This window comes from Typha angustifolia, chromosome 4, assembly GCF_048772165.1.
Source record: "Typha angustifolia cultivar Huaian chromosome 4, ASM4877216v1, whole genome shotgun sequence".
NCBI lineage: Eukaryota > Viridiplantae > Streptophyta > Magnoliopsida > Poales > Typhaceae > Typha > Typha angustifolia.
Window position 1 is genome coordinate 5,621,384 of NC_133242.1, and position 15,886 is coordinate 5,637,269.

Genomic DNA, 15,886 nt, shown 5'->3' on the forward strand with positions numbered 1-15,886 from the left:
ACTCAATCGATTTCTCAACTAACTCATCATTCACCATGTACATTGGTGGACTCCAACCATTCACAATGGCCATCCATACTCGCTCATCTATAGACTTCAAATAAGCTCTCATCCTAGCTTTCCAATATCCATAATTTGATCAATCTAGAATAGGAGGTCTAATAGATGAGGGTCCATCTCTATGAAAATCCATGCCTATTTGATCTCTCTCAAAGGGTGAAAGAATCCGCTCTGATACCAATTGAAAAACCCTTAGACACACGTATGTATCTAACCTCTAGGCAATGATATTTCTCGTTCGCTTAAGTAAAAGTCGGAAGAAATATTAAAAAATAAAAGTAGAGATGAACGCCAAGATTTTAACATGGAAAACCCAAACGGGAAAAAAACCACGGATCCAAACTCAGATCAAAACTAATCACTATGATAGTAGCAGTTACAAGACTGACTCACAAAACAACTCGTCGATCCAAACGACTTTGTTCCTCTCAGTCTTGATCGCTAGAACCCACGATTCACTCCTTCTTGTGATTGAAGTCCAATCTCAATAGCCCTCGAGATTGATCTTTCGTCTAGATAGCCCATAAGACGAAAGATTAAGATTTGTAGATGCGAAGGGCCTTGTTTGTTGAAGAACCGATGTAGCCTCCAAAAAGTCTCCTTGAATAATCTTCTTCCACTCCCCTAGGTTAGGGCAACACTATCTTTATATATGATCTCCAAGATAGAGCCAAATCCAAGTCATAATCGTACTCATGAAAATCCAATAAATTGCAAACTTCATAGGTGCGTTCGAACGCGGCCCGAGTGCGTTCGAACGGCCTAACTTAATCTCAGGTGCGTTCGAACGGGCCCAAGTGCGTTCGAACGCGACAGCTTGAATTCTTCAGGTTGCGTTCGAACGCGTTTGTGAATGCTGCTCTCGGTCTGTGTGAACGTAGTACCCGCGTTCGAACGCGTTTGTGAACGCGGCTCTCTGTCTGTGTGAACGCAGTGCCCGCGTTCGAACGCACTTGTGAACGCGGCTCTTTGTCTGTGTGAACGCAGTGCCCGCATTCGAACGCGTTTGTGAACGCGGTGAGAACGCGACGGCTTTTCTCCAATGATCTTGCAATTCTTCACACTAGTGATATTCTAGACTTGTGTAAAGCTCAAATACATGAAAAAAATACACTTAGAATATTTTGTACAAAATTACCAACAAATAAAAAACCTAACATTTGTTCCTCTCAGTCTTGATCGCTAGAACTTACGATTCACTGCTTCTCGTGATTAAAGTCCAATCTCAGTAGCCCTCGAGATTGATCTTTCGTCTAGATAGCCCTTAAGACGAAAGATTAAATTCTTATAGATGAGTGGAACCTTGTTCGTTGAAGAGCCGATGTAGCCTCCTGAAATCTCCTTCAATAATATTTCTTCAGCTCCCCTAAATATAGGGTTTCACAATCCTTATATATGATCTTCAAGACAGAACCAAATCCGAGTCTTATCCATACTCATGAAAGTCTAATATTTTCAAACTTTGTTGGTGCGTTCGAATGGCATGACTTGATCTCATTAACTTTTCTCTAATAATTTTCGTAATTCTTCAAATCAGAGATTTTCTAGACTTATGTAAAGCTCATATACATGTAAAAAATACACTTAGAATATTTTATACACAATTGCCAACAATTAAAAACCTAACATAAATATAACATGTGATCACATGAATAGAAATTTAAAAACTTTGGTATTCTAGAGTATAATTGAGACAAACCCTGGGGGCCAATAGGGGCAGGCCCTATTAGTGGGGCAAATTCAATGATACTCTAGTATTCTGGAGTAAAAAATGGAATAGTCTATCCTTGGTTTCTTAATTTTTATGTTATCTGAGTTGAAATATATATAACTGAGATGTTAAACATATTTGAGTTACATGATATGGGATGTGGTTTTAATATGCTACATGCATTTGGATTTGACATTGAAGCTTCATTTGCTATTGCAATTATTTACATACTCATATTTTTGCTATATTATGTTCGGCTTTTAAAACAATTTTACTCATTGAGCTGGACTGTGAGCTCATTTCAGATCTCTCAGCTAAATCATTCTGGGTAGCACATTAGTAGTTATCTCATTTTTGACTAGTGTATTATTTTGTATACGGCACTGTCAAATCTATTGGCATATGGCTTGTATTTGTATGTTAAAATCTGTACCAATGACATTATATAAAAGTAATGCCATTGTATTTGAAAAAATACAATGATCTACCAAAGTATAGCAGCGGCCTTGTTAATGATTTTATATTTAAAAAAATAATTTAGCTCTTCCACCATGCTCAACTCAAATTCAGGTTGTATTCAATTTGCAAATTCTTTGCACAAGCTTCTCTCAGTAGTATCAAATATAATATCATCAACATAAATTTAGACAATAAACATGTCATAAGTTTTTAATTTTATAAAAAAAGTAATATCTATTTTGTCTCTTATAAAATAATTATTAATAAGAAATTTACTTAATTTTATATACTACGCTTTGGTCTCTAGGTTTTTAATTTAAAAACATAATTTGAAAATCTAATAACCTAAAAAAACTGCTTTATACTCGAGAAAATATGTCTTATAATCCAAATAACTTAAATAAATTTGAATAATTTATGCCACCCAATAATCAATATATAACTCATGTAATATGTTTAATAAAAGAGTTATATTAGTGTTTAGAAAGTCTAACTCGTTTAAAAATTAGATCGTGTTCTTGTTTATATTATTCTGACCCAATCTAACCGGAACCGACTAACCTAACACATTTACTATCCGTTCGGGTCCCAAGTCACTAATTGTCTAGTAATACCTATAAGCTAACAACCTAGAGATGTCTACTAATTATTGTGACTGGTTGAACTTGGACAACTTCCAAGTCTTGGCTGCGGTCAATTGGTGCGCACACACTCGACCGTATCCAAACATAGATTTGATAGTAGAAAAAATGAGTGCTTTTATAGAAACTTGGGTTTGTGCTGTCTTGTTACGGTCATCGAAAATGACAAGCAAGAATATTTCTTTCAAGTCTTCACAGAAGAAAATCCATAAGCTAGCACTTATATATAAGATGAGGTTTTTAGACTAGTGTTGACCATTTATGAATGCTGACTGTCAGTATTTTCTTCTTTTCTTCTCTTGATCTGATGTGGATGTCCAGCTTCTTACTTGGGTTTTTAGACAAGCAATAGTATTTCTTTCAAGTCTCACACACTCCACCGTATCCAACCATAGATTTGATAGTAGTAAAAATTGACGTGCTTTCGTAGAAACTTGGGTTTGTGCTGCATATCGATCTTCTTAACAGCCATCGGAAATGACAAGCAATAATAGTTCTCTCAAAGTCTTCACAAAACAAAGTCTAGATAAGCTAGCACTTATAGCCATTCATGAACGCTGACTGTCAGTATTTTCTTCCTTTCTTCTATCTCTTTTCTCTTCTGATGTGGATGTGCAATCTCATTTACTACATAATGCTGCAATGCAGAAGTGCTATCAATAGGTGGTCTACGAGATAGAAGCAGAGGCTCTTGGTCTAATTCAAACAAACGTATATGTATATAGAAACGACAACTTATTGACTTGTGGTAGAAATCATTTGTGATCTCATTTGGCCACCCATCAAATGAATAAATATTGATTTCTTTTAGAAAATATTACAAAGGAGTCCTACCATTGCTGAAAATATTGCCAGTTAACGACGATCCCACTGAGTCAGTGGAGTCAGGACTTTAGGTAGAGAATTTTCTCACGACGACTATTCCTACGTAATTCTCCAGTGATATCACTGCAAGAGGTCAATTCTCCCTTGAAACAACTGGTGCAATTTTTGACAAAATCTTGCTAAATCGTATGTATAGAGAAAGAAAGTTAGTATCATAGTATATTTAAGTAAGTAGAGGTATTTCCTTCTGAGTTTTTTATACTGATACCTATTGCTTAGTTTTTACATAGACATCCTCGTCTAAGTTTTCGTTAAGAAAGAAGAAGTAGAATGGTTATTTGAAGTTTTCGTTAATGGGTAAGAAGTATTAGATACTTTAGATGTTGAAATAGCATAAAAATAAGTAAATAAATTAGCCTATGTGAAATGAGCTATGCTAATTCAGGTGTAATTAATCCCTTCCTTTTCACTATATTTACTTTAAAAAGTATTGCTATAGGTCCTTTATAAGGCCCTTTTGTAATGTTGCAATGCGGACGTGTAATGCATGGGTTGATGTTGGCTTTTATTATAATAAAGTTGTAGTATATGGGAATATGATAATTACTAATTATGTCCTTTTTTATAATTTCAATCTTACTAAGCTATTATAATAAAGTAACAGAAAAATATGAGAAAAATATCTTATCTTTTATGAAATTACAATAAATATTTTTTAATATATTGGATATAAAGTAAACTGATTAGATAGATATTAAGAGTAAATTAGTAATTTTATTAGTGTGTGATATAAAATATAATTTTAATTAATAGTATTTGTATTCTAAGATATTATGATATTTAATTGTTATTTTAAAATAAAAAATTGTATTCCAGCATAAGGACAAAGTTATTCTTGAAGTGAATAGAAGGTTGATAATTTTATTGGGATTTTTACAAATCACACCCTACATTTTGCCTATTTTATGATTCGCACCCCGTCTTTGGGGATTTTATAATGCGACCCCTCATTTTTCCTGTAATATTCATTTAACACCCTAACGTTACTTTAGCTAACTGACATTAACCATGTTATATGGTTTATATGACTCTAGTTCAAAAATTACTAAAATACCCTTAAGAAATCATCTTTAAACCCTAAAATCCCAAAATGGGGTTGAGTTGTCTTTAAACCCTAAAACCCCAAAATGGCATTCAACCAAAAATGATTACAGAAACTAACCCCAAAATCCCAACTTAGGAGGAGTGATGTAGGCTTGGAGAAGCTCTTGTCGTTTGGGCAACTTCGGAAGGCAACCTCTTTCAACCTTCGACTGCTTGGTGTTTTGGTGATGTAGGCTTTGGGAAGCTCTAATTCCAAACTGCAACCTTCCGACTACAAGCTCCTTCAACTCCGATGGCTTAGTGTTTGGGGAGCTACTGCTTGGGGTTTAGAAGCTTTGAGGTCAGCTTGGCATTTAGGGATGTTCTTCATAGTTTGGGGAGCTATGAGATAATAAATTATAGAGGTTTAAGTTATGAATAAAATTAGAGATGAGTACAAAGGTAATTTAGGAATATTATAAATTATATAATAGATTATAATAGAATATTCTCTTTCTGGTATCGTTCTGTTTGATTATAGTTAGGTTAAGTTAACTCAGGGTGTTAAATGAACATTACTATAAAAAAGAAGGGTCGCGTTATAAAATCCCCAAAGACGGGGTGCGAAACATAAAATAGACAAAATGTAGGGTGTGATTTATAAAAATCCCAATTTTATTTAGACCCTCCAAACTATAAACGCATGTCCTATCAACTTTTTTTTATCAACATAGACCAATTAAATTTTTTTACTCCAATAGGTCTAAGTATCATTAACGATTATGTTTATTGCAACTCAAAAATACCTTGAGCTAACTTTAACCTAACAATAACTAATAGAATAAAGAATATTATTCTATTATTTTAAATATAAATAATAATATAATATAATTTACTCTTCCTTTGACTGCCTTGTTCAGTTTTGGGATAATGTCTATTCTAGAACAATTATTCTAATTTATAATACTAGAAGAATAGAGCTAATACTAGTATAAGCTATTCTAATGTTTAGTTCAATTCTAGTATAAAAAGTAATAATTATATTTAATGTGATATAAAGTTGATACTGAAACACAAAAGATCATAGATTTGTATTGAGAATTAGTATGATTTATACGAAATAACAAAAATACTATTGATTAGATGTAAAGTAGTTTGTAGTAATTTATGTTTATCTAAAATTATAATATTTTTTATTACAACTATAGACTTAAAATACTTTATATACATGCACTATGAGAAAATAACAATGCGTTATACTAGTATTAGCTCAATACTACAATAAAACATAAAGCTAGATGAGGGGGAGAAAGGGGATCATAGGACGAGAGGGGACAATTTGACGTAAGGGAAGGGCGGTGATGACATTAACCACAGCCGAGGATGAAGCTCAGCGAGAGAGAGATGTCGCATAAGAGGGAGAGCGAGGAAGAAGAGTGTTTCGACAAATCCAAGGTTTCAATATTCATTCCATAATAAAAAATGTGGTGAGCACCTAAATATTTATAGGTGGCCACCGTACATTCGATTAAGCTAGTCCGACCGCTTAGACTTAACCCGAGTTAAAGAACTGAAAGCATATGCGCCTAACATCCTTCTATGTGCACCACAAGTTGGTGGCTACCTAACTCGACTACTAGCTAGCTTAAAGACCTCGACCCGACTAACTTGACTCAAGACTAAATTGCAAAAAAAGTATCTATATATATATATATATATATATATATATATATATATATATATAAAATTAAACTAAGGGGTTTCAGCCTTTATCTAATTAACTCGAGACGACTGGTTTCCCTTATTCTTATTCTTTCTTACTTTTTATATTTTAAAAATTATTACAAGTGCAATATTTTTGTAACGGCATATTCGTGAACAAAATCACATGTCATTGGGTTTTAAAAACTAGATTTAAGTATATGGTCTAAGAAAGTGATAGTAATTTAACGATTATGATTAAAAGATAAAGACAAGATAACAATAATAAAGATATGGAGTTTTGCCTTAAGTTAGCTTACAGTTCTATCATGATTCAACAGTCTTCAGACTAAAATTTGAAAAATCCAAGATCACTATCCTAACGGATGAGAACAAAAAATAAGAAGTTAAAACCATTAACGCTAAATAGTATAGACTCTGTGTAGTCGTATATACGTTACAACTTTCTTCTTCAGAATATCATTATCATCATCACTAGTAATAGTACATGCAACCATAAGTTAATAGCCTAGTTTCAGATTCCAACTCACTAGTAATAACCATAGAAAAAGATGTGAGACAAATTGGATCAAGATTTGGTAGTACAAAAAACGATGTGCTTTTGAAGAAACTTGTGTTTGTATGCAGAACGATCTTCTAACGGTCATGGAAAATGACAAATAATAATATTACTCTCAGGATTCACAAAAGAAGAGACGAGCACTTATAAGGATGAGATTCTTAGAGTAGTCCTGGCCATTCATGAATGGAGACTGTCAGTAAAATCTCTTAATTTCTTCTCTTTTGATGTGGATGTGCAATCTTTTATATATATATATATAGAGAGAGAGAGAGAGAGAAAGAGAGAGAGAGTTTGGATGAAGAATAGCGGAAAAATAAACAAAAGAGAGAGTAGAACGGTGAAGGCAGAGAAAAGGTTTACCGGGGAGCACAGAATTTGATTACTACAGTATGTTTTACTCTTGTGGACTGAATTTAAATTATCTAACTCCAGAGTAATATATAAAACTGGATTTATTTGCAAAGTTGATCATTGAAAAATAAGGTTTTAAGGATACCCACATAAAAACCGAAATGATTTGAGAATTTGAGGGTATACACGTAATTAAGGGATTTTGTAAGGGTATTTGAGTAGGTGGTGTTCTAATTATTTTTTTGACGATTGTATGTTAAAATCTGAACCATTTAATGCTTGACAAGACATATTTAGTAATGCAAACATTAATATGTAACTAAACAAAGATAAGAGTTTTAATTTTAATGAGATAAAATCCAAAGTGTTTTAATTGAGGGAATGATAATATACACGTAAATAAGAGATTTGAGAAGGGCATGAACGGGGAAAAAGACTAAAAAATAATGAGAACATTGAAGGCCTTAGTGTCCAAGTTCTTCGTGTGGATATTTTTCCACGAGCAAAGCAAGAGTCAACATTGATAAAGACATAGAACCTCTACTTAGTGTCCAAGTTCTTGATGTTCAATAAGCCTCATGTGCTTATAAATAGTAGTGATGCACTCAAGCATGCTATTTATCACCATCGCCTCTCTCTCTCCCCAATAGAACTAATATAATGGCTCCCAAAAATATCCTTTTTGCTTTTACAATCTTTCTCCTTTTCATCACTGGAGATCTCATCCTTCCTGTGAGAGCTGCAAGTGCTATTAATTCTCCTGGAGCCTTGAACCCAAATAGGCCAGCCTGCGGATCCAAGTGCCCACTCGGAGGACATCCGTACACTCGTCCTGGAGGCCCATACCGCTCTTCTCCTCCTTCTCCTCCCGTTAAGAAGACTCCTACTGCAACAACCAAGGAAAAGAAGAAAAGCTCTACGATCGGTTAGTCATAATAGCTAGATTAGAGGTTTTGTGTTTATATTCTTCTAAAATTTCTCTATTAAATTAAAGGTAAAACAGGCAAATATAAAGTCTAGAAGGGTATGCACCAAGTAAAAAACTTTTAAAATTATTTACACACAAAAAACCAAATATTTAAGTAGGCCCAATTTAATGATTTTAATTTGCTGGACAAAGGTTTTTAGATGACCTAACATTAATTAAAACCTAGGACCTACTGATTTAAATAATATTAGTTTAATAGCTCAGTTCTTGATCTTTAAAATGTTCTAATATTTATGATCATATTCTTTATAATTCTAATTTTCAGGTAGCACTCCATAGTGGTCAAGATCGAAAGTCCGTTGCGCATCTGCATCCAATTGTTGTCCTTGTTGTTCTCATGTGCTAGCCTTTCGTAGAATAAAAGAGCATATTTTGGAGGAATATGTCTGCCTCCTAGTTATAGTAATACCTTTATAATTAGATTGCTCTTTGTGGTGTTCTTCTTACGTGTGTTATATTGTGCCCTAATAAATATTTATTCTGGATCTTAAGTTGTCTCTCATAATTTACTCCCATTGATATTCTTTTGATTTAACATCGTAAAAGTCGCTTTTACTACGTAAAACCTATAATCAGCAATGTATTATTTCGTTTTCCTCCTCTCCCACTACTATAAAACATGTAATCTTTACATTCGCCATAAATCCCTTCTTATTATGCACATTTATTAATTTTTTGAGAGAAATTTTATGCACTAGTATTAATTACTATATTTGTCAAAGTTTAATTCCTTTTGAGAGGCTCTTTCTACGATTGAAACATTTATATATACTTATATATATATAGAGAGAGAGAGAGAGAAGATAATTGTGCAGTTATTTGTCTAGTCAAATTAGGTAGGCCGAACAAAAGTAATATGAAGACATAAAATTTTTGTTCTCTAGTGGTTTAAAGTCTTAAGTCTTAAAGACAATTAAAAAAACCATGAACAGAAAAAAAAATTCATTAAATTTAAATGCATTTGACATGCAGTGTGGACATAAAAAAGTTATCAAAAAATGAGGACATGCAATAAAAAATTCTAGGGCAAACTCTAATCTCAACTATATGACCTTTAATGAGTAGACTTGACGATAAATAATGAAAGCTAAACAATAAGTAGCGTAAACACGCATGATTTATGTGGAAAACTCCAAATTAGGATAAAAGCAATAGATCATTTTCGTCGGGATCAAATTTACCACTAATCAAAAGCAAGTATAAGAGCCGCTTACAGATTACTCGCTGAAACCCATAGCTATATCTTAAGATCTCTTGTTCACTAGACTCTACAATGAGTTACTTCTAGTGGTTAATTGCACCGATCTCTTTGTCCCTTGAGATCGAAATGAATCTTGTCTCAATAATGCTCAAGACAAGTTGCACAACGCTGCAACAATCAAGAACAATCTTCAAACGCTCAAAACCTGTAGCTTTTTGATCAATGAATAACTTCCACTCAAATCTTTTATGAAATTACAATAAATATTTTTTAATATATTGGATATAAAGTAAACTGATTAGATAGATATTAAAAGTAAATTAGTAATTTAATTAGTGTGTGATATAAAATATAATTTTAATTAATAGTATTTGTATTCTAAGATATTATGATGTTTAATTGTTATTTTAAAATAAAAGGTTGTATTCTAGTATAAGGACAAAGTTATTCTTGAAGTGAATAGAAGGTTGATAATTCTATTTAGAACCCTCCAAACTATAAACGCATGTCCTATCAACTTTTTTTTTATCAACATAGACCAATTAAATTTTCTTACTCCAATAGGTCTAAGTGTCATTAACGATTATGTTTATTGCGACTCAAAAATACCTTGAGCTAACTTTAACCTAACAATAACTAATAGAATAAAGAATATTATTCTATTATTTTAAATATAAATAATAATATAATATAATTTACTCTTCCTTTGACTGCATTGTTCAGTTGTGTGGGATAATATCTATTCTAGAACAATTATTTTAATTTATAATACTGAAAGAATAGAGCTAATACTAGTATAAGCTATTCTAATGTTTAGTTCAATTCTAGTATAAAAAGTAATAATTATATTTAATGTGATATAAAGTTGATACTGAAATACAAAAGATTATAGATTTGTATTGAGAATTAGTATGATTTATACCAAATAACAAAAATACTATTGATCGGATGTAGAGGAGTTTGTAGTAATTTATGTTTATCTAAAATTATAATATTTTTTATTATAATTATGGACTTAAAATACTTTATATACATACACTATAAGAAAATAACAATGCATTATAGAGTAATATAGAGTTATAAGTCTACATTGTAGAAAAATAACTCCGCACTCTATATAAAATAATTATATAATGGGAGGGTTATAATTTAGTTTATATCATAATAATGAGGTTTATTCTAAAATAAGATTATTTCTATTCTAGAAGTAAACGGGAGGCTAAATTTCGCTCTCCTTCAATTTCTATCTTAACTTAAAACTTTTTTTCAATTTCCAAAAGAAGAAAATTACCTAAAGGTATGAAAGTTATTTTACATGTATAGTTAAATTAGCTAATAGATACGATAACTAACGGTTAAGAAAACCAACGATAATATATGGTGTGAATAGAAAGAAAAGCAAAATTAATGGTGTTTTTCATTAATTTTTCTAATAAAATATTATCAATTTATAGCACTGCTGTTTTCACAAAGTTGTTGGTGTATAAAATTTCTTACGGTAAAACATAAATCTAACTTCCTCTCGCCACCTTTTTGTATATTAATTTATAGTGCTTTTTCTAAATCACATCTTACATTTAATCTAAATTGTGATTCAAATCTCGTCTTTAAGGATTTTATAATCCGACCCTTAATTTTTTTCTATAATTCTCATTTAACACCCTGAGTTAACTTAGATGGTATTAGAAAAGAAATATTCATTTATAATATATAAAATAATTTATAAATATATAAATTATTCTTGTCTTCTTTATCCTTTTTCTTCTTCCCAAAAAAGAAGGAAAAAAAAAAGAAGAGAAGAAGAAAAGGAGAAAGGGGAGAAGGGGAGGAGAGAAGATGAGGAAAGGGGGCGCTAAGACTACGATAGCAACGGTGGAGGAGTAAGGTGGGAAATATGGTAGAGGGATATAGAAAATAAAAAGGAACGGTGGAAATATTTTAGTAACTTGGTTGATGTTAGTTTGTAAAAATAACGACAAAATGTTAAATGAGAATTATAAAGGAAATTGAAGGGTCGGATTGTAAATTTCTCAAAGGTCGGATATGAATTATAAAATAAGTAAATTGTAGGATGTGATTTGTAAAAATCCTAAGGACATATCTAAGTCAAGATGATTATCTTTTTAAATCTGATTAAGATGGATATGACCTTAAATGGTAACATTTTTTTGGTATTAATAATGGAGTACATATAGTACATATGATCTGGCATACCTAAATCCACATGTAGATGTACATGATTATGTAATCACGGCAAAATCTTCATTCAAAATAAGAAATATCTTTAATTCAGATTTGATCGGACTCAAATCTGAAATGATCACAAACTTAAATGCATATCAACTTTCCAATATGGTTCTAATTGCGAAGAAAATTAAACATATATATACTTAATTTCACTGCATATCTCAAACCCAATAATGGTAAGTCATTTTATAAAAAGGAGATGAAATATATTAGATAATTGAGGATATCAAAGGGTATTAAATTTGATGTTCAAGTTTTTTCCGATATGAGGTTTAGATTTTTCTATCCATTTTGATATCTAAATTTGTATCTGCATGATTGTATCCATATGGTCTGTAGATATCACAAGAGTTGGAAGAATAATATTCGAATCTAAGATTCACGTATTGTTAAGTTTGACATATTATGAAAATAGTGATATAAAGAGTTTTTTAATATTTTTATATAAATCTCTAATATAGTTTTCACATATACAGTAACTATATCACAGAAACTTATACATCCAGAAGATAAATACAAATATATCCAATATTTAACTGATATAATAATCAAGTGATACGATTTGGGTCTGATCGGATCGAATCACGAAGAAATTAGACTCAATAGATTGAGTCTATTTATCTTTTAATTAATTCATGCTTATGTAAGTTCTTAAAGCAAGTCTAGTTAAATCATGTAAGCCACGAAGATAAATCCAATTAAGTCATATAAGCTTTTAACAAGTCCTAGTTTGAGTTATATAAGCTTTTAAGGCTAGTCCGAGTAAGACTTATTATACTCAATCTCTATATATAGACGGGTTGAGCTTCTTTATTTATGAATCCAAACATTGAGAAATAATTGAATTTAATTATTTTATTACTAATGCATTTACTATTTTATTGTAGTTGTTAGATCGCCTTTATCTTCATAGGAATATATCGTAACTGTATAACCCTTCCAAGCACTCAAATCTTAGCCACCTCCATCACAATCCACCCTACTTTACGGCCATCCGCCACTCTCCGACGACTGCTGCAACATCAAATATTTACCAATATATCCATTATGATATTTCTTAACTATTTTATTTATATCATTTTATCCAAACCTTTGATTTAGATGAAACTAAAACTATTAGAATCCTAAGTTTTGAGGCTGCTACTATATAAATTCTCATAATTTTCTTACAACTAGATCATTCCAAATCTGCTTCATAATATTAATATTAGAGCCGATGTCCCTTAGACAATGGTTATCACACAATCCAAGACGAATAAGGAAGGAGCGACCAAAGAGGACCAAGAACTTATTTCCATTCCTATGAGAGTTTCTTCAGCCGCCCATGTGGGCGAAGATATCATTCAAAGAACTTTCGGCCAAATTGAAAGAGAACTTAAAGGAGATCCAAACCGCCATCAAGGACTTAATCTAGGCCTTGACGGCAATTCTCCTGGCCCAGCATGACCAACCCATGCCACCATCATTGTTGACCATGCTGAAACTAGCCCCCCCTAGGGCGAGGCAACTTCAAACAGTGAGGGAGGCGGAGAGAAGACCTAATCAATGGCCAAAACCCCGTATAAATTTTCATAACTTTTTAGAAGCCTAATTTTCATAACTCTAATTTAGGTGAAACAAAACCATTAGAAGCCTAACTTTGGAAGCTATCACCGTATAAATTTTCATAACTTTTTACTATGGAATCATTCCAAATTTGGTTCCTTAAAAAAGAATATAAATGTCATTTCCCTACTGAAAGGACATATTTTCCACAACTAATCCCACTTTCCACATTATGCGGACCCACATCACGGCACTACTCCTATTCCCTCCCTACGATTTGATGGCCACCTCCCATATATATACGCAGCATATGAAAGGACATTTATAAAGGATGTGAAGCATTTATTTAATTTAAGCGGAATTTTGAAGCTTATTCCACTAAATAATATCTACTAAGACCTGAATCGAGTCCTCTCTCATTCGAATTCTCCTTCAATTTGATTAAAAATTCTTTAAATATCATTGTCACCCACGCTAGTAGCTCATCGTCAGCAATTGCTGGTGGTGGTGGCGCCGCCAAAGAAGACCCTTTCGGTGTGGAGATTAGTTTTTGGTCCTCCAACAACAATCTCCCTCAGATTTGTCTAGGATTTCGATATCAATTTTATGGATCAGATCTGCACCAATATATGTATGTATAAAAATTATAAAAATTTACATGGTTGTAGCTTCGTGAGATAAGGTTTCAATGGTTCTAGTTTTAAATGAATCGGACATTGGGATGAAAGTTAAAAGTAAAAGAGTAGCGAAAGGTCACAGTGGGGTAAATCGATAGATGTCCGATGTTGTAGCTATCGTCGGAGAGTATGGCAGATGGCTAATGATGGTGGTGGACAGCTGTAGAGTAGGGCAGCTACTAGAGGGAAGTGATAGCTAGGGTTTGAAAGATCAAAAGGCTTTTACGATTACGATCTACTCCTAGAAAGATAAGAACAATCTAATGATTGTATGAAAAGATAAAGAGGAGATAATAAAAATAACTTAACTCAATTCTCATTCCACCTATTATTATCAACATATGACTATTCTTAGAGGATAGGATCCACATGCAGATTATCTGATTTATTTAAAATTTAAATAATAAGATAAATCTAACTAAGTAACTCAAGTTGACTTGACTTGACTCGAGTAACCTAACCCACATTATCGGATCGTAACATAATGCGGGCTATTAATCGGACATTATAACCCCATATACTCGCGCAGTACGGGATTACAACCCCGCGCACCCGCGTACCCGCATAATGCAGGGAAAGTTTTGAAGCATTATTTTCCACCAGTTGTAGGATATCTTAGTCATTTGGTTTTAAACATCATCGATTCCTAATACAATTTTATTATTCTCTAATACTTTAATATCAGCTTAATGTCACGTCAAATATAATTATTACTCCTTATACTAGTATTGAACTAAATATGATAATAGCTTATATTACCATTAGCTCTCTCCTTCTAGTATTAAAAATTAGAATAGTTATATCTATTCCAGCCTTATTTCATAAAAGTGAACAGAGCTTAAATGTGTTCACATGTAGAATATGGGTGGAATAGGCATAAGTATTCTAATTTTTAATACCAGAAAAAGAAGGCTAATACTAGTATAAGCTGTTGCAATATTTAGTTCAATACTAGTATAAGGTGTAATAATTACATTAATGTAATATAAAGTTAATATTAAAATAATAAAATTGTATTGGGAATTGGTGATGTTTAAACCCAATAACATCGGGTGTTCATTGATGCTACTTACTTGGCGATGGCTTCAAAGCGATCGAAGGCGAGGGCTGAGATGTTGCCTCACCATAGGGAGACGTAGTCGAGGAGGGACGAGGAGGCATGATAGAGGAGGAGGGGAGGGAGGAGAGAAAGTAGAGTGCCGTGGCGGAGACCTTGGGGTTGGGGGAAGAGAGATCAGATCGAAGGCCGAAGATGAGCACGTCGTAGAGATCAAGAGTAAGGTTGAGCGAGCAGAGGAGGTCGAACGTGAGCTTCTTGCAGACGGCGGAGGAGGGGGAGCCGATGATCTCATCGCAAGTTGTCTTGGCGATTGCAGGTATACGATGTTGTCTTTGGAGATGAGAGAAAGAGAAGATAGCAACTATAGGTAATATGACTAGTGTGTTGTTATCTCAATGGGATAAAATTAGATTATTAATAAATATGTTTTAGAAAGTTATATGGAATAAGATGAAAGAAAATATTGAAATAGTATACTAGAATAAAGTAAAATATTGTTTGATTACTATACGTGAAGTGAACAGGGCTTAAAGTTATTCCTCACTGTAGAGTGAAGATTCCATTACCTCCTTGCCAATAATAACTTATAAAATTGAGGTTTTAAAAAAAAAAACATAAAGTCATGCATCTTCCGGTGAATATTTATTAGATCTATTTTTTTATTTAAATCAGCGTAATATATGAATTTAGCTAGCATGATTCGTTAAAAACTTATGTAATGCATAAAATTATTTAGCTTGATCAATAAAAGAAA

At 32.5% G+C, this 15,886-nt stretch overlaps 1 long non-coding RNA gene across 1 annotated transcript; it reads left to right on the top strand.

Annotated features, from left to right (window-relative positions):
* The first annotated feature begins 8,034 nt into the window (after positions 1 to 8,034).
* On the top strand, positions 8,035 to 8,893 carry LOC140759488 (uncharacterized). The gene is made up of 2 exons (XR_012104238.1): positions 8,035 to 8,339; positions 8,668 to 8,893. It is a non-coding gene; the product is annotated as an uncharacterized lncRNA (long non-coding RNA).
* The last annotated feature ends 6,993 nt before the right edge of the window (positions 8,894 to 15,886 follow it).